General features: G+C 43.5%; 1 protein-coding gene across 6 annotated transcripts in view; it reads right to left on the bottom strand.

The window, feature by feature from the left end:
• FRMD6 (FERM domain containing 6) overlaps window positions 1–20977 on the bottom strand; it is a 225931-nt gene that overhangs the window by 136873 nt on the left and 68081 nt on the right. The gene's annotated exons all lie outside the window — the stretch shown is intronic.

The following is a 20977-nucleotide window of genomic DNA, read 5'->3' as shown; positions in this document are numbered from 1 at the left end:
AATAGTGTATAAGCAGGAACTAAAAAACTACAGCTCTAAAACTACAACTCTTGAGTATCTGATACAGCTTTAACAACACATTTCTTAAAAAAAAAATGCTTTCCTTTTACCACTAAACGTCTGTTTAAAATTGAGGCGTCTGTCTCAGATCAATAGGGCCCCTTTGTCACTGTGTCATTAGAGGAACGCTGGCACAGAATTGATGTGGCAGCCTCCGCCCGTCCTGGTGGGTGACAGGGTAGCATTCCGAGGATTTGGGTGGGGAAGGGAACGCAGAGCGTGGCCACCGCAGCTGCTCGTCCACATACACACCTAAAGGCAGTCAGCAAGGACCAACACGGTATACTGCAACGTTAACAGTTTTGGTTTAGCAAATGAAGACGTTTACGACATAAACAAATATAAGACCCTGCAGCTGTAGCCACTGGCTTCTCTGTCATGTCTTGGTTTCTTTCTGAGTCTTTATAGCCAAATTGCAAGAGTTGGGAATGAGAATTTCTAATGAATCTACTGGCACTATGTAATTCAATACATAATAAAAATGAAACTCCTCTAAAAACGTACACGAGTGCCATTACGTTTAGAAGTTATTACAGGAAAGGGGAGAGAGTGAAAAATATGTGTGGAATAGAAAGATAAAAATGTCCTTATTTCATCAGCTCATCTTTTAACTCCTTTTTACTGTGAGTTCTAAGTATGGTCAAAACGAAATGTGTTTATCTTGCCTTGAACCTTCTCACTAACAGACTGAAGGGGGATTTCACGAATGCTGAGTGATACGAATTTCCCATAAAGCAACCAAGCTCCCTTAAGAAGTGCTCTGGGAGGAAAATTTCACGTAGTTTTGTTATAGTTCTCACCACCAAGTCAAGCAAGATGCCAGTGCCAAGTTGGACAGGAAGAGGGTTGTGACATTAAATATGACATTCTACAGAAGATGAGGTGACATCTATATTGTGTTTTTCAGACCAAGCACGGCTTCATAAGCCACTTCCTATCTGAACGTGGATCTCACAGGGAAGGCAGACCAGGGCATGGTGCTGCAGTAGCGCAGGGTGGTGAGAAGGTTTGCAGCTTCTGTGCAGCCTTTAGAAGAGACGTGAGGTCTAGAGCGGTGGAAGGGGTCGGTTACACTTCCTGAGTTGAAAGTGCAGCGAAACTTTAAGGTAATAAGCGTAGCAAAGTTGGGAATACAATTATTTTGAGCACGGATCACAGGGGCAATAAGGTCACTTAATGGCCCTACTCATCAAATGGGATGGTCAGTGGGTCAATATCTAAGCTATCCTGATGGACAAGGTCATTGATTTCATCCTGATCTCCACTGCAATATGACACACCTCAAAAATAAAACATTGACAGATGAACGAATAAAGAAGATGTGACTATTACTCAGCCATACAAAGAATGAGATAATGCCATTTGCACCAACACAGATGGACCTAGAGATGATCACACTAAGTGGAGTAAGTCAGACAGAGAAAGACAGATATCATATATCACTCATACATGGAATCTAAAAAAACGATACAAATGAACTTATTCACAAAACAGAAACATACTCACAGACAGAAAACAAACTTATAAAGGGGAAAGAAGTGGCGGGGCTTAAATTAGGAGTTTGGGATTAACAGATACACACTACTATATATAAAAAAAAACAACGAGGTCCTACTTTATAGCACAGGGAACTATATTCAATATCTTGTAATAACCTATAATGGAAAAGAATCTGAAAAAGAATCATTTTGCTATACACCTGAAACTAACGCAACACTGTAAATCAACTATACTTCAATTTAAAAAAATAAAGCAAAACAATGCCTCTTCTGCCCACCGACCCCCCCCACCAAAAAAAAAACCAAACAGAAAAAACTCTAATGCCACTTTCTCCAAAATATTTGGGAGTCTGACAAGACATCAGGGAATGGTACAGACTTCCACTTTGATCAGTAGTATAACATATTCACAAATACTTATTGAGCCCTAAGCTGAATGCTTGGGCAAGACAAATAAATAAGATACAGCCCCTGCTCTAAAGGACCTTACAGTCTACTAAGATAAGTCTTCATGTCACAAATGGAACACGTGTGGCCAGCTAGGATTTCATATTCATAGCAGAAGATTTTTTTAAAAAGTCTTTCACCTGCTGCGGTTCCCACAGATAATTTGTTACTTAATTTACTTTGGGGATGAAATTATTTTCGCACTAGGTATAACTGGTTCAAGTCTCACACATTTAATGAAAAAATAGAAATCATTTCCAGGCTAGAATGAAGTATAAGTTTCTTTTGCTCAATTGACTCCCTGAACCCTGGAAACACAGTAGCATGTGATGTCAAAAATCTGGCAAGTATATGGAGAAAATCAATTGAGCTTTAACTTAGCATTCTGTTGCCTCCTCACAAAATGAACCCAGAAGAGATACAGACACATAAACTTACTGATTTACAACTTTCACAATGTTTTCTCTGTTTCTCTACAATGTATTTGTTTTGCTTTAAGTGTTTCAAGTTGTTACTCAATCCATAAGGATATGCATTGCAAATGCTTCCAAAACTCTCGGATTCCTCTAGCTGGGGGGGAAAAATGAAAATGACGATAAAACTTCCTGGAGAGAATTTGCTTTATTTAATTCCCCCTCTAAACTGGGAGCCGTTTGACGGTGAGGTTGCCTTACTCATCTTTGTTACTCTGCATCTACTTCAGCATCTAGGGTATGGTGGGTGCTCCAAAAATGTTTGTTGAATGAATGGGTGAGTGACAGATGGATGCATGCCTAGGTCTTGAAGAAGAAGGTAGTAAGTAAAGCTGGGGGAGAGGTTGAGCAGGAAGGAGAGGTGTTTATACAGCCTGGGCAGCATGGGGGGAGGGGGGCACAGTGGCAGTTTAAGCGACACTAGTACATTGGTTTAGTAGCTGAATGGAAAGAGGGGGTGTCAGAGAGACTCTGCAGCCACACTGGGGCAGATATCTGCTTTTTCTGGTCCTGTGATGGTCAGTTTATCATTTCCACATTTTCTTTTATTTCGTTTGTTAAGGCCACACCAGCTCAAGCCCCATAATAGGCTTCCATTTGGCCCCTATATCAATTTACGGGCATAAAAAAGCCTGCTTTGGGGGCCCACCACGTAAGGCTGAGCAGTCTGTGCACTGCACAATTCCAGGCAACACCTTCCCCACGCAGGACGAGGTGTGGCAGCTCTGTGCTCCATGGGTCTCCCTATATCTCCCTGTGTAATGGAATACATTTACAAATTTTTAAACCTACTGCGAAGTGCAGCCTATTGAGAGAGAATTTTAACTATCCTTTCTCTTTACTCGTTAAATATTCTTTAAGACCTGATGAGCCCTCTGTTCTCCCCACTTGTGAGAGACATCTTGCAAGAACAAACTGTGTTTGTGTGCATGTGTGTGTTGCTTCCGCATTCTAACTCTCGGTGATCGTGGGGCACCTGCTTTGAACCATTCTGTACTGGATGGAGTTCTGATGTTGGAATGTTTGGGCTCGGATCCTGGCTCTGTCACTTACTGTGTGGTCCCATGCAGGCTATTTAGCTTCTCTGTGCCTCAGTTTATTTACCTATAAAGCAGGCGTAATAAGGGCTCTCACCTTATCGGGTTGATGTGAGAAATAGTTGAACTAATTTACGTAAAGAACTCAGCACAGGGATTGGAACAGAGGGAGTGTGCATAGGTGAGAGCAATTAGGCTGTTAAAATTAGCATTATTGCTAGTACTAGACTATCAGGTTTGGTCTGCTGGGCAGAATACCTGAGCCCCTACAGCTGGGACTGCCCATCTAGGGCCTGTCCCTTTCCAGTGGGCAGGCAGATATATCCGTATCCTTCCCAGGCTGTTCATTCCATGAGACTTAGCCAGACCATTCCCAGCTGTGGGTTGTTACATCACAAACACACACACAGACTTAAGCACACACACACATCGCCTTTACTCCAGGAGCTGCCAACAACGACGCCATAATGTCAATGTCATCAGGGTTCCCTTCCCTGTCTTTTTTTCCAGTCGAGTCCACTGAAATGTGATTGTTGGATTTAAGCGGGAAATGGGAACTGTGAGACCAAGGAACAGAACTCTGACAGGCAACAATGGGTTTGGCAAAGGGTGGCCACCAGAAAGGAGACAGATGACAAGTTTTGTCATTTTTGGTGGTGGTGAGTGTGTACATGCATCAGATTGTGAATGGGGTGGCGAATACATTAGATTGAGAGAGTGATGTGGAAATCAATGACCAAGTTGGTGGTGGAGGTCTAGGGACAGGTAGACAATTAGAGAGGGAAAACCCACCAGCAAGCTGAAGACCAGAGTCCAGCCATGAATAAGGACCAGGAGATTAGAATACCTGTTCTCTCATTTCATCATCTACTCATTCACTCACATATTGTTGAGCACTGACTGTGTGCTTAGATGTGAGATGCAGGAATCTGTAGAGAACAAGATCCCCTACCATCAGGGAGCGTATGGTCTAACGCAGACAGAAAACGCATCCCAGTAACAAGCCGTACCCTAGAAGCGCAAAGCACTATGGAGGTGAGGGGTGTGTGGTATGATGAAGGTGTTTTTTGCAGAGAATTTGGCTCCGTATGTTTGGGGTGCGTCACGGGAGCGGAGGGAACTGAGGGTGGAGCGGTGACCGGCAGCAACGTCCTGAAGAACTTCTTAGAACCAGAGCTTGAGGGACGTGTTCTTGATTTTGCGGGCACTCGGCAGCGTAAGGCTTCAACCTCAGACCTCAAGGACTGGAACCCAGGGAGGGGAGCTGGGTGGTCATTTTTTTTTTAATGATATAAATATATGAAGAAATCTCAACTGAGAATATTTACTGGAAGGTCCCTCCTCCCTTATGTTGTCATGGGAGGTGAAGGACTGTCCCTGCCTATACGGGGGCATTTTCCAAAGAGAACTGAACATCTTCGGGCCTTCCTGGCACCTCTCCCACATCACAGTGAACCCTGTGGCAGCCTCTATATTTGTTGTGGGTGAGGTTTCACAAAGCAGTAAAGAAGAAAAGGAAACCTATCATTTATTAGCTTCCTGTAGCCACGTTCAAATTCCTAAGCCTGGTATTCAAGGTCACTCAACCGCTTCCACGTAAACTCAGACTACTCCCCTACAGGGATCCTCCTTTCCAGCCAAACGAGTCTCAGGACAAGTCACGCGCTCTTCTGCTTTAACGCCTCTGATCCCATCCTTCTCTAAAGGCTTAACCTCGCTTAGACTCAGTTTCCTCACCCAAAGACTGGGGACACCAATACCTCGTTCAGGATGTGACATAGATCACATGTCTGTAAGCACCCAGCACAGAGCCTGGCATGAAAACATCCTCCAACAAATGTGAGCAACTGCCAGACTCAAATTCTAGAGAAGAAGGATGACAGTGGTAACGGCTGCTGCTTACTGAGTGATTAACCACGTGACCGTTTGCTCTGAGAGGTCCCCATGCCTCTCCTCGTTTCTGCTCATGAAAACCCCGAGGGAGGCTCTGTGAGTATCACACCTATTGCAGAGGTGAGGAACCCGAGACATCCAAAGGTAAGTCTGGAAGCCAAGTCACGTAGCCGGGATGTGGCAGAGCCAGGACCTGAACCGGTCGGCCGCACCCACAGCCCCCGTGCTGAACTGTCGCACTCGTTCCAACCAACTCCCATTCGTCCCTCAAGCCCCAACGCACACGTTCCCTCTTCTGTAACTTTCTGTACAGTTCGTTGAGTTGCTCCTGCTTCTGTACTCCCGGAGCGCTTTAAATGTACCTCCCCTATAGCAGAGATCACATTCAATGCTATTTTTTTCTGTGTGTGTTTATTTGTATGTGAGTTTCTTAAGGGAGAATCTCATTATACACTTAAGGGACTCCTCATTATACACTTAGCATGGGCTTGGCACATATTTGATAGGCAAAAATGTGTGTTGAAATTTAATCAGACTAGTAGGACCTCAGTTAAATTCGATGTTCATGATGGTGGTGGCTACAAGAGACGGAACACAGATGAGTGGAATTTCAAGGGATAAAGAACCGTGGTGCTGGGCTGCTGGCTGTTTCTACTACCGGCTTTGTAAGATAAGAGCCAAAATGACTCCTATCTAAGATGTCTCATGTACCCAGAGGCCCCAAGGTGTTTTTTAGCTACATCCTCTACCCCATCCCTTCAGAGAAGTAAACGTTCCTGACAGATGCGACGGCCCTGTGAAAGCCACAGAAGAAACAAAGGGTGTGCTGAAACCCGTGCCATTTAGCGACAGCGGTTGCTATTTCACCAGCGGTTACAAAAACCCGCTGAAAGGATGACAGGAGGAGGCTCAGCCCCACCCCAACGTGAGCCGAGGCTCCACATCTTGTTATGAGAATGCCTTCTGTGGTGCTTTACAACGTATAACCCTCCCCTTCCATCTGATTCCTACACCAGCTCAAGGGAGTAGGCAGGAGACGCGCAGGAAAAGGAAGGGGCTCGCCTAACGTACATGGCCAGTGAGAGAGGGAATCAAGACCAGGACCGGCTTTCCATGCAGCATTCGCATGACATGCCAGACGCCATCACCAGAGCAACCACTTTGCTGGGGGGCGGTTCCTTGTCTGCAGGGTGCCCAGACCTGGGCTTATGAAGACAGGGAAGGCTCTTGTAGGTGATGGAAACAGGAAGCCCCGAGGACGGGGCCCAGAGACAACATGCTGAGGGTCAAAGAAAAGCTGGAGGACGTGAGTTCAGGGCTGGAAAGACGCACTGGCTGATGCCCACTTATGGAGACCACAGAAGCTCTATCACAGAAAGAGGTCGTATGTTGAATCTGGTAGGATGAAAACATTCTAGTTCAAAAAAAGAGATGAGATAGGCACGGGTGAGGCTAGAGGACAGAGGAATTTGCGGTCGGCGTGAACGGCCTTGGCAAGCTACGTGACTGTTCCTATTGTGCTTTTAAAGGCCTCTTCTCTCCCCGCGTTATCCTGCTGTCACTCAGAAATACAGCCGACCCTCGCGCCTCTGCTCCCCGTCCCAGTGCCTGTTCCCACCTGTGCGGGGTGTGCTGTCTGCACGGCAGGAAGGAGGCAGGAAGTGCCTGGGACGCCTTCCTCAGTGCTGGCACAGAAGCCTGCCGTGTGCTTCCTCACGCCTTGGCCCCCCGGTTCCCGCAGCCTCTGTGGGCCCTGGGCTGGGATGCTCTTCCTGTGCACCACCCTCCTGGGCCTCGGGTGCCAGGCTTGCTCAGACCCTTGGCTGCTTCTGATGCCCCTTGGTCTCCCGTCTGTGGGCAGCTCCTCTCCCCACTGCTGGCCACGGGGCTCCAGCTGGACCCGCTCTGGCTCATGGCCACACCCGCGTGCTGCCAGCTGCCCGGTGCTGGTGGGGGTCTCAAGTGGGCATCTACGTTCTCATATAATGTGGGACCAGCCCAGAAACTGCCTGAGAGAGGCTGGCACTTGCTCCACGTGGGAATACCGATGGAGAGGTCCATTTTCACAAAGACACAGCTCACGTCCAGCAGCTTTTGCTGGGCGTGACAGAGAGAGACGGAGACAGAGAGTTCCTGGCACCTGCAAATGAAAACTGAGGCAGACACCTGGCTGAAGATGCGGCTGTTTGGGCAGCTGAATCCCATTAAAACATCACGGGAGGGCTCTGCATCGCTGCCGCTGCGGTGAAGAAGGAAAGCAAAGCTCTGAGGGTGTCACAAAGAAAACATTTTATGACCAAAAGTTTTGTAAACTCTCTAAGTTCTGTAAATGTGGTGAACATGGAAACAGTGTGGTAGGCACCTCACCGGTCCATGGAGGACCCTTCCCTACAGCCCTCACCTCCGGAGGCCCCAGAAGGGAAATCCCACTTCCCTCCACAGGGGCGGGGGAGCACCTGGGGGAGGAAGTGAAAGGCACCTGGACCCCCCCAGCCGACGCAAAGACTCCTGATGCCCAGGAGCGCAGGCAAAGTCACCTTTACCGTCACAGCCTGTCTTTTGGAAAATCATCTTGTTCGTTAGGTAGAATCATTTATCGACCTTCATTCTTTTCCTCCAAATTTTTACTTTAGACTCTCTCTGGATCCTAAAATTAAAATGTAAGTTGTATTTTGAAATTTAAGTAATAAGTTGAATCTTAAAAATTTAAGCCATTCTCAGCAATAAAGTAGAACTAATAGTGACTAGTGGGGCATCACCGCTCCAGGCATAAGAGTTATTTTTATAGCCTCTGGACCGTGATGCAAAACCTAAATTGGTCTCTTACATAAAAGCAACAGGTTTACATTTTATTTTAGTAATACAAAATGCATATAAATCTAAAAGTAGCCTTTTCTAGGGTATTTTTAAAGGTTCTGTGAATATTTATATTCTATTCTTGCATATACTCTGTTCTATGCTTGGAACACTTTGGGCAGTAAACTCCAGGGCATGTCCAGAAGAGGAAACTAGATAGGCCCTGTGGTGAGGGAGAACTTAGTGCACCTTTCAGTCTGAAAAGATGAAGGCTGAAAGCAGAAAGGACTGATGTTTACAAAACCATAAAGGATAGGGCAGGGTGAGCACAGCGCAGACCTTCCCCAAAGATCAGTCAAAGACAGCTTCTGCATAAGTGAAAAAAATCATAAAGTCACACAGTGGCTAGTAATCCTATGGAAACTGTTATTCAAAGAGATGTTCCAATTAGAAAAAAAAATAGGTTGAAGAGGATATGAATTTAACAATAACTAAATATTGTGGGATTCTGGGAATCTCTTATAGAAAGCAATCTTATCTCCCCCCTCCCCCACACCAGCTGTCCCTAATTGTCATTTTAGGGTCAGGCTACTTGGCTAGAGGAGCAGCCAGGCCTGTGGTCTGACCCACAAATGGCAACTCTCTGCTCTTTTTATGAGAATGATGGTCCCGGCAGGTGGTCATCTGCCCTCCACCTTGCCTCCTGTAACGTAAGGGGGTCCACACTCCTGAATTTAATACCTTGAGTATGAAAAATAGGAGGCATGGGGACTGTCTTTATTACCGTCACTTGAATACAAAGACCAGCACGGGGCTGGCTCAGCAACACCCCCCTGGGAACTCAGTGCGCCACCAGGACTGCATTACCCAGCTTGGGATGCCAAACGCACAACTGCATCCTATGGCCTCCGTGAGATCTGGCTCCTCACAACGTCTCCTTTTTTGTAGAGTACAGGAGGAGAGTATTCCTGGACTATCTATTTCACTGCAAGACATTTCCTCTGTCCCTTTCACCATCCCTCCCTCCCTCTCCCTCACCTCATGCAGGCAGAAGGGACGATGGAAAGCACGGCGGGCATCAGCTGGAAATAATCCGGAGAGTGGTCCCTTCAGAATTCCAACACAAGACCACCTCACTGGCTTGGAACACCTGCTTTCCTTCTAGTGGGTGATTAGTCAGGACCCCAGCGAGGGCCCGTGAGAACATCAGTGGGGACCACAGTGAGGTTTAACCCGCAACCCCTCACTGTAGCCCCGGGTCTGCCTTGGCTAGAAACCTCTCCATAGAACCCATCTTCCTCAAAAACCAAAGAGGGAAACCACCTCGTTGGTAAATCCCAGCTGTGCCATAATGAAAGCAAGGGCCAGCGTCTAGGTAGCTCCCCTTTCCTAGACAGTTATGTGTGTGTGTGTGTGTGTTGGGGGGGGGTGGTTGGCGATGGAAGAATCTTATAAAATAACTTAAGAACATGAAGAAAATGAGTCCTGTTTCTCTCTTCAAAAATCTACTATTAAATTTCAAATGCGTCTGTAAGCCTTTGACCCTTAAAGTGTGATTGAGATGGAACAAAAGGACTCGTTTGAGGAGACAGCATTAAGCTTAGTTGATGGAAAGGAAAACCTCTTTGAAATGAAAGAGTTCCCTTTAAGGACTTTCTGTTGCGACTACGACTACGTTCTCTTCTCAGTCACCTTAGGCATTTGCTTTTAATAAGTCTTTACAAAGTCAACACTTCAACAAAGGACCTCAAAACCGTGTTTCTGACCAGCAAAATAAATGCAGATTCCAGATGTTTCTCATTTCTCAGTGTCACTAATTCAAACTCAGAAATCTCTTGTTTATTGGACATTTATGCAATCCTAATGTTTTACATACTTCTCTTCCAAGAATCTCCTCTCCTATCTCTGCATCCCTTCTCTCGCCAAAGCCATCTATGGGATAATCTGTCATAGATGGAACTGGATCTTTCTAGCGTATTCTAAGAAATATTTAAACGTATGCCAAAATGAGATTTCATAATCGTATATAACTTTTATCTATTTATATTAGCATTTAATGAAAGGTTGGGGAAATTCCCTTCTCCAGAAATCCTTAAAAAAATGGAGACATGCTTTGCTTTTTAAGTTGAATAGAGGTTGGGGAGGTAAATCCCCTTTCAAGGTCCTCTTCAGGTCCTTTGATCTTCTGATGTCTGCACATAGGTCATCCAGCTGGACTTTTGGATTTTGCTCCAAAGGGCAATATTAGAGGAACTAATAGCAGACGTTAGTTTCTGCTCTCCTAGCCCTACGGGTGGGCTATGGAGGAGGATGGCTTTCCATACTTAATCGTGTCCCTAATTCTACCTGGTTGCATGTCGGAGTCCCAACACTGGCCAAGGAACTGGGAGAACAGAGAACCGGGAGCAGACGACAACAACAAGCCTCCGTGGTAAGTACAATATAGCTGTGTCAGAATCGTGCATGGGAGAGACACCCGACTGCTTCCCTATGGGCTTGCATGTTATAGGGAAGAAACCACGTCAATCTTTGCAAATGAGGGGTATCTGAGCAAAGGCATTATGGGGCGGCAGTTAGCAGTTATTTCAGAATGACAGCATCCTCATACACATTTTTTTAGGTTTAGCAGATAATTCATAAGTATCCCCAGGATTACATCAAGTTACAGTCAGGCTGGACATGAAATGGCTGCTGGAGAGCTCTCTAGACTGGCTACTGGAGTTGGAGATAAGGGATAATGGACAGACCTCAAACATATTCTAGACACTACCAGAGAACATGAGCTCCTTTTGGACAACACAATTCTTTGCCAGTGATCCCAGAGGTAACAATTCAGCACTTCCAGCTTACATAAACTACTATTAACTTTCCCTGTAAAGAGAATGTCCTACGGATACCAGGTATAGAAGGCAACCATCTCAGAAGATGGGCACCCTTTTATAACTGCGTCTTCTGTGACTTACAGAAGCTTTCCTTCTCAAAGCTAAACAAGGATTTAAATCTGTTAATTAGTTGATAACTTCTACTGAATACTTAGTTTTGATGCAGTCCCATATTAGACAGCATTTAAGTTGTCAAAGATAGTGTGTTTGTAATGAAGTATGATTTTACAAAGCCAACTTTGGCTTGCTAAATGAGGAATGGATAAACCTGCAGGAAGGAGGAAAAGGCAATGGAGAAAAGAAAGGAAGAAGAGACATCATATCTCTCAAATCCCATCAGTCCAATCCAAAGGAGACATTTTCTGTTGCTTTGGTCCACGAAGCCTATCTCAGACAGCAGTTCCCAAACATGTGTGTGTGCGTCAGAATCACCTGCAAGGTTTGTTAAAGCATCAGAAAGGTCCTGAACGTTTGCACGGCTAACTAGCTCCCCAGGTGGTATGGATGCTGTTGGTTTGGAGACCACACTTTCAGAACCACTGCTCTAAAATGATTGGGATCCTGATGGCTCTTTCCCTGTTTACATTCTAGATATTTGTCCAAAGCCGACACCACCCTGGGGTTTCCTAAACGTGGGTTCCTTTGAAATAAGGTTTAGAGGTTCACACTTAGTACTTCTTATCTGATGAAATTTGGTAAGTTTCCAAGCAGAAGAAGCTTCATGAGAAAAGAAATGGATGGAAAGGCTGTTGAGAGAAAGATAAGATGCAGTCAAAAGAGGAAATACAAATGACTATCATCATAACTAATAGTCACTTTGGACAGAGTAAACACCATTATCCCAAGGATATATGGGTTGCATTTTCTACCTCACTTTTTATTGGCAACTCAAATTTTCAGATGAAGTTGCAATTGGATCAATATAGTGACTCCTGCAAAAGGAAATTTTGTGATTTAGCAATAAATTTTATTGAATAGAAGGTGACAATATCAGAGTTACAGCTAAACATTCTGAACAACGTTAATTCATGTTTATTTTGAGCCAAGCATTGTTTGTCTAAGTGAAGGCACGTATTTTAGTAACCAAAGCACTACAATTTTTTTGCATTCCAAAGTCTGCTTCCTAATGCAATGATATGATCTATTTATTGCATGATGTCTTTCTTTTTTTAGATTACCGAATAATAGGGAGAAATAGTAAGCACTGTAAAGAAAAGAGTCTGAGAGGCACATGTGTGTGGCGTTTGTGAGCATAAGCAGTACGGAGACAGGGCTTTTTCGGTAAGAGCACTTTTGAAGTATTTTATCAGCATTTACAAGTAAGGAGCAAATACAACGTTTTTCTTTGGCCAGGGAGTCAGCTCCCATCAGAGCTGGTCTCTTCCCCGGTGTCTCTGTATTCCCATCATATCAAGCTCAGGGGACTTACGGATCCACAAGGGATCTGTACTTCTTCTAGCTTCTTCCCTTTCAAGTAGTGCTGGCCAACTCAAACCAAATGCTGGGCCCATCCCACACACATTCATGGGCCTGCTGGCACACATGTCCCGCTGGTCCAGCTTTGCAGGGTAGAGATGACTGTCATGCCCAGGACACTGCAAAGCGTGGCTTGGGTGCATGCCATTCTCAGGCACCCCGTCCTCACTTCCATGTGGGTACAAAGGCAGCTGTCAGTCATTTCTGGAGCTGCAGTGCTCGCTCCACCTCCCCCCTGGGTTGAGGCATTTCTGGGTTAGGGCTGATTGCAGTCCATGCCTCTGCTTCTCCAAATCACTCTAAACTGGCCCAAAGAGTTCTGACTTGTGAACGTAAAACGTGGGTTTGACCTTCTTTAACTGAGCCTGCTAGTCTCTGAATGCCTAAATCGAGAGAAGGCTTCCTGTAGATAAGAGTTGGCTGGGAAAATTTCTCACTCAAAGTCAAGACTTGTACAGGACTATGTCACCCCTACTGGACAAAACACATCCTGTAATATTCTTATTCTAGCAAAGACGTGATGAACTCATAGCTATTTTGCCAAGTGCTTTCTTCTTAAAAATTTATGGCAAGCCAGTGCTTCTCAGCTCTGCAGGGCAAGGTGCCCACAGACTTGAACTCGTGAGCCTGCCTAGGCTGGAAATTCAGGAACTTCAAGACACGAAACGCGTTTCTAGCATAACTATGTATTTGTGTGTCAGCAAAGACTATTCTCTTTTTCCCTTATTGAAAAAAGAATCAACTACATTTATTGAGCTTTGAGGTTGGCATAAAAGAAGTATTAGATGTGATTCTTGCCCTGGAAGTGTTTACAATGAAGTTTCAAATGCAAGAATGAAGTCTGCAAATGTGAAATCAGAAACGGTGAAAGAATGCATAGCGTTAAGCGTGAACGGTGCAGTGCAGACAGTAGACAGTACAGATGTAGGATATCAGACAGTGGGGGAGAGCTTTAGGAAAGAAGTGAATAAGGTAAAGATTAAACAATGCATGTGATTTGTGTAAAAAGATGGGTGGTCTTTCTCTGTGTTTTATTTATAAAATAAAGGCACAAGTTTACACAATTTAATACCACTGACTACATATCACTGTAAGGGCTGCAAGTCTCACACTGGTAACCGGGGGCCAAAGGACATTTATATTCTACCAACATTTGCAGTGTTTTAAAAACAAATTTGAACGAGCCGCCAACATTCACAAGCTGGAAGATGTTACGTTAAAATGTATAATTTCTATTTTCCCTTAAAACATTGGAGAGGCTACCAAAACCTGGCCTACATTTCTGCAATGAGCTAGAGCTGAGTAAACCCACCCCATTACACAGGACGCTAGCTATCCAGTCTCCACCGCCCACACCAATTCTTCAGCTTCGCCCACCTCACATGCTTTGCTCACGTATGTCACCTACCTGGCCCCTGTGGGCACCTGAGCTTGTGAACCCTGCTAGACATTAACAGGACCTCCTGCATGGGGTGGGGGGGGAGAGGTGACAAACGCTGCCCTCCAACCAATTCAATCAACACGACCCTCTCAGCCTTGCAAGGGAACGCAACTTACACACAGAAGGATACCTTATAAAGTGTTACGCTCAATCTGCAGAGGAAAACCTCACAGACAACACGTACAAAGAGCTGAGCTTTGATACTGCAAGTGTCCTGGAAATCAGCACTCTAAACGCACGTCCTGCAGTGGGGGCCGCCAGGCTGTGTTTGCACAGGAAGGAGGGGCGCCCCATTAACTCTTTCAGCTCACTCAGGGTAGGAAGACCCATTCGAAGCAAATTTTATGTATGAAAATTTGGATATGGCAGATGAGTTGGATTATTGTATTTTTCAGAAAATTTACCTATTTCTTTTAAGAAGAGCTGTTCTTATATATTTGAAATCTAGTCAAAGCTACCTGGACAGTAGCCCTGTATGTCCTGTAAAGAGAGGCACACTTGTCTGAAGATTTATTTTAAACAATCAGTTCTTTATTGTATGAGGAAAGGAACGCAGCATCCAAATGCCCAGCAGGTCAGATGTGGGATGAGGTTCGCGCTGGTGCTGGAAGCGTCACTCGTTTGTTCATTGGGCCATCCCCCATGTATTTATTTAGCCAAATGGGCTTTGTCTCGGCCCTTCGATTAATCAGCTCTGTGAACTTGGGCAGACCCATTAACCTCTGCTGGTTTGGGTTCTTCAAAGGAGGAAATCATATTAAATGATCTCTGAGTTCCCTAAAGATGAAACATGCCACGTTTTCACAATGAAGTACCTAGAATAAAGGGAGACTAATTTGTTATGACGTTGGGATTGACCTGCAGTGCTTTGGCTTTGGACGTCTCTGTCCAGCCTGGTCAGTGTGCAGGCCAGTGCCGGGCTGATATTTGGCTTGCAGCCACCAGGAAGACGACTCTGGATTTCCACATCCAGTTTCCCTTCTATTTGGTCCTATAGTCCACTGGTAGATTCCCAGCGCTTTCTGGCTGCTGAATACTTTATCATCTCTGTTCATGGTCCCCTAGGAAGTGTTCACTCTCTCTTTAGTTCTCATCTCTTCTTGCTGGCTTCGAGGATGAGATTTCACCATCTTTGTTCAGGGACATTGGAAGAGAAGAGGGGCCAACTTGTAACACCCCTTAAAACGTAAAAGCTGTATTAGAAAATACTGCAGAAAGTATTGGAGTTGCTCACTGTTGTAAGAAAAAGGAAAGGAAATTCTGTGCTTTATTTTTTTTTTCTTTTCAAAGTTTTCTTTGTCTTAGAGTACAGAGGAAGATTCTATTGTAAAATTGTGTTGGGGGAAAAGAGCATGAAAGGAGAGGGTTTATTTTTTATTAAATAAGAGTCTAGGGGCAAAGGCAGCTACTTGCATCTTCATCAGTCTATTATTTAGAGCAGAAGTTAGACCCTGGAAGGCCCTGGGGAGATTCTGGCAGTGCTACCCTACTGGCCCTACAGACCTTCCCTTTTACTCTCTTTTTCCCAAAAGTAAGGGATGATTATAATATGCTCAGAACATAAATCATTATGTTCAGTTATAATTATAATATAAATATAAATAAATCCTCCAAATTTCTACCAGAGAGTTATACAGTTAATATTTTGGTATATATATTTCCAGCAAATATAAACATGTATATTATGTACACTTTAAAAAGTGGGATTATAAAAAATGGGAAAGGGGAGGGCTACACAGAGGTAGGCGACTCAGAGGTACGAACTATTGTGTTCAAAATAAACTGCATTGGGGAAGCTGAGACGAAGCGAGAGAGTAGCACAGACACGTATATAGTACCAACTGTTAAACAGATAGCCAGTGGGAAGTTGTTGTATAACAAAGGGAGTCCAACTTGAGGATGGAAGATGCCTTAGAGGACTGGGGTGGGGAGGGTGGGGGGGGAGTTGAGGGAGGGAGGGAATACAGGGATATGTGTATAAAAACAGATGATTGAACTTGGTGTACCCCCAAAAAATAATAAATAAATAAATAAATAAATAAATAAATAAATAAATAAACTGCATTGTGCAGCACGGGCAATGTAGCTAGTATGTTATAATAACTATAAATGGAGTATAACCTTTAAAAATGATAAACCTCTGTATTGTACACCTGTAACATATACAATTGTAAATCAACCTTACTTCAATAAAAAATCATAACTAAAAAATGGGATTGTACCATAAATATTCATATATATGGATGAACATACACGTGCATATTATATATGCATATGACATGCACACCAGGTGTACATACATACCATATATTGTATACACATGTATACGTATTATATAGGTACATATATACATATATGTTCTGTATAGGTATACACACACACATATACATACACGTGCTTATTTGGAAACTCCTTATTTCACTTCACATGTTATAAACACTTTCGTACTTCAGTAAATATGGAACTTCAGATAATTTGTAATGACTACAGAATTCTCCATTGTATTGGCAGATAATAATTCACCTACCCAATCCACTATAATTGGACATTTAGAGTTTTTCACCCTATGTCTCGTGTAATGTGGTTGGGGGAAAACGATTTTTTTAAGCTGCTGGCAGGATTCCACAACGCAGGAGAAACAAAAACGGATTACAACCTCTAACAAAGGAGCAGCCGCTCTAAGGTTCTAGGGAGCGCAGAAAAGCCAGGGTGCTGGGAAGGCTCTGAGTTACAGAGGGTCTGAGACAAGGCAAGAGTCCTCATAGTAGAGGAAAATAGGTCTCTAGGAAATTCCCAAGGACATTCAAAACCAGGGCAATTTGATGTCTAATATTGGTCATCTATCGTGACATGCTACGAGGTAAGTTTTTCCTGCAACCAACTGCTTTTTGTGAGATACTCTGGAGGAGAAATAAAAATAAATAATAGGCTGTGTTAGACATTTGAGCTGGCAAAGGGCAGGGAGATAAAAGCTATGGGGTAAACTATGTAAGTGAAACCAAGAAACAGAGCAGAAGCATCTAGTAAAAATGCGCCCCCCCCCACCCAAAAAAAAAAAAAAAAATGCTTGGAGGCGGAGCAGCCGAGCTGCCCTTCACAAGGGAGGAGGACTTCAGCTGTTACAACCGCGTCATGCACCTTGAGTTTGGATCCACCTAGGCAGCTAACACAACCCCGACATGAAAATCTTTGCCTTTTTAGGGACTAAGCTCCAATTCAGAAGTGAATTCTGAATTTCCATACTAGAAGTACAGCTCATGTACTTTCCTACACGCTTCTCCCTCTTCCTCCTTTCTTTTGGCCATTTTCTCTTAACTAAAATCAAATCGCTTTTCATTCACGATCCATTCACATTGCATGAAATTCAAAGGTTACCAAAGCGTGCGGGGTATGCCGTAGATGACGTCAACTTCAGCCTGCCCGTGACCACGAACTTCTCACCAGAGCCCATGAATGTCCCCTAGTTGTACGCTCTTCCAGATGTTCAATGCACACAGCGCGAATAAGGAGCCCTCCCTTTTGGTTCTACAAACGGCAGCATGTGCTAGCACTCTCTACAAAGAGTTTCTAGCTTACTTTTCTCACTGAGCAGACCTCAGCGATTGCTCTACGTTCGTACTCATAGAGCTGTCCCGTGACTGTGCTTGTAGTCCAGTGCAAATGGATGTATCTCCATATAATATAATAATTGATTCAGCCGGTCTCGTTTTGAAGGGAATTAAGGTTGTTTCCTTTTTTTTTTTTTTTTTGGCAACAAATCTACAACAGTCTTGGACACACGTCCTTTGATTGTGTGTGAGTCTACCTGATAAATTCCTAAATATGGACTCTCTGGATCACATTGTATGTATATTTTTAATCTTTATACGTAGTGTTAAATTAACCTCCACTAAAAATGGGCATCCCTTTCCTTGCACTTTAATCCAAACAGCGAACCAATCTTTTAATCTTTGCCAGTCAGCCTGATAACTGATAAATCTGACAGTCTGTCCCATTTTAACTTGCATTTTCTTATAAGTGAATATAGCATATTTAAAAGACTTTTAATTCACATTTATTTGTTCGATTTGTCCATTTTTATAACAGATTATTGTTTCTTTCCTTTCCAGTTACAGGAATTCCTTACACAGTACAGAAATTAGCCCTCTTACTTCATAATGTGCAGTGAACATTTTTCCTAGCTTGTCTTTGTCTTTTAACATTGTTTTAACATTCACTTAGGTAGAAAAACTTATTTTTGAGTAGTTGAGTTTACTGACTTTTTCTTTTATGCCTTCTTTTCATTGTTTTGGGTTTTTTTGGGGGGGGGCATCATTATTTTTACTCTTCAAGAATTTATATACAAAATGCCTGTTCATATGTTCTTCCAGAACATTTATGGTTTCATCTTCTACACTGAAATCTGTGGATACAGCTGGAATTATTCTGATATACTCTTCTGCTCCTCTTCACATTTCCCTTCCCCTTTTTTAAACCTTAGGCAAGTCACCAGGGAGTTGGAACAGGCTGGGCCCAGCCCCTCCCCTATTTGGAAAGCTTCTCTCTCCTTGAAAGGCCCCAGCTGAGAACAAGCGGCTCTGAGTTTGGTTTGAAAGGTGACTTGGGACAGGGAGATTGGAGGAAACTGAAACTAGGAACGGGATAGTGCCAGGAGTCTCCAAGCAGTTCTTCCCAGAAGTCACAGCTATTGGTTTAAAGTGTGGGAATAAAATTTCTGGATTTCTGGGGATATTCTTCAAGCTCTTTTGCTTATCCAATAAGCATAAGACCTGATGATAAAGCCAATTTGGTCATTACTAGAGACTGTCCAGACCAAGAATAGGTGGCTAACAGAGAATTTTAGACTTTAAAAAAAATTAATTAGCTAATTAATGAGTTGGCTGCATTGGGTCTTCATTGCTGCACACAGGCTTTCCCTAGCTGCAGCAGGCAGGGGGCTACTCTTTTTTGCGGTACACGGGCTTCTCTTGTTGTAGAACATGGGCTATAGGTGTGCGGGCTTCAGTAGTTGCAGCACACAAGCTCAATAGTTGTGGCGCACGGGCTTAGTTGCTCCACGGCATGTGGGATCTTCCCGGAGCAGGGATTGAACCCGTATCCCCTGCATTGGCAGGCGGATTCTTAACCACTGCGCCACTTAGGAAGTCCCTTAAAACTTTTTTATTGTGACCTTCAGAAAGACATAAATTTTATACCGTGATCCAAAATAACACTTTCATATCTACACATGAGACTAAAATTAGAGTTACATGTAAGAATATTAACCTCTACTGCAGGCATTCTGGTATTTTCTATTTTATTATGTTCCATGCCATTCTATCCTATTCTCTTTTTTAAATTATTGATCAAAACACACTAAACAAATTAGTCAAGTCTTTGGCCCTTAGTCTGAAGAATATAGGCTAAAGGAAAATGAACACTCACCTTCCCTCACACACAAATTTAGGTATGTAAGATCACATTATTCCCTCGTAATTCATGTAAATAAGGCTTATGAATCATTGTATAAATGTCGTATATTTTCAGCTACATTTTAAAAGGATACATTGTATTTGGGAACATTTCAGTTGTAGAATCCAAATAATTTAGAATAAATTAAAACTCAGAACTTGTGAAAAATATGAAATCCATGACTGCCTCACAGCCACAGCTATTATAACTTAGGAATTAGTGATTTTCAGACCACCTGGACAACAAGTAAATTCAACTAACTAGAACTCAACAATGCTTTCATCATTTGATGATCACATGTAATTGTTCCTATACGGGACTACAACTCAGGAACTAAATTTTAGCAGTAACTGAGGTCAACTAAAAAGTTGATATTTCCTGGCTATTGCTTAAATATAAGCTAAGATTTTGCTTATTTTAAAAAAGGCTATCATAAAAGAGAACATGACACATGCTAGTCACGTTAGACTCAATACTAACACGTGCCTCACTCCTGACTTGCATCTAGAGCTGCGGCTGCTCCCCAAGGCTTCTCTCCCTTCCCTGTGAACACACGGGGCTGGGCTAGGTCCTCAGGGTGCCTTCCCACCACGACATTTTCTGGTTCTTGGTGATTCATCCAAACAAAACAAGGACGACCATCCCACCACGATCCGTACTACCACTGCCAAGAGAATCTGTCCATCTCTGAAGTTAAACAACAAGAAGGGTTGTTTCTTTCCGAGTATTTAAAGCTAAACCTCAACGTTCCCTTGAGCAGGAAGCCCACAAGAGTATCCCTCACCTCACACCATCCATTTCTGAACCCGGTGGGTTAATCTAATACTGTTCCAGCAGCACCTGGAAACAATAGAGCTCAGCTAGAGCTGCTCCGCAGAGGGTTACAGCGGTGTCTGGCAAGTTTACACCAAGTATCACCACTTCTGGTGAAGAACTCATTTCGGTTTGAGAAAAATGAGTAATTTGGCCGTTTAACTTGCATTGTTCTGAAAGTTGCCAGACTTGCCCAGCCAGGCATTAGTGTCAAAAACTTTCATCTTCCTCGGCTCCACCTCCTCTCTCTGTGTGCAGAAGAGAACAAAGGGAGGAGGCCCCACGGCAGTGCCAGCCAAGGAGCCAAAGCAAGGTCTGGGTTTTGAATGAATGATGACTTTTGAATTTTAAAAGCTTCTCCACGGAAGCTTTCACTCAAGACTTTTATTGACTTTATAAACAAGAATGAATCCAAGCTGGGGAGTTCACCATCGGAAGTTCAGTGACAAGAACAGGTCTGCTATTATTCTTCCTATGAAAGATACTTTCCCTATGATTCTTATCTCTGCAAATACACACAGAGGGGATAAACACACTTATTTTTTCCTATATTCTTAATTTGGAAAATATCACACATGTTCATAAACTTGTTTCTCTAAGTGACTCGGTACCTGATTTCAACAAATACAAACCCCTACGAGGAAGTGAAGACACTCCGTAACTAGGAGGTGAACTGCTTATTTAAACATTTGCTTTCTCTTATGCTTGG

The sequence above is a fragment of the Hippopotamus amphibius genome, chromosome 2 (assembly GCF_030028045.1).
Source record: "Hippopotamus amphibius kiboko isolate mHipAmp2 chromosome 2, mHipAmp2.hap2, whole genome shotgun sequence".
Classification (NCBI taxonomy): Eukaryota; Metazoa; Chordata; class Mammalia; order Artiodactyla; family Hippopotamidae; genus Hippopotamus; species Hippopotamus amphibius.
The sequence above is the reverse complement of the archived record's forward strand: the minus strand, read 5'-3'. Positions and strand labels throughout refer to the sequence as shown.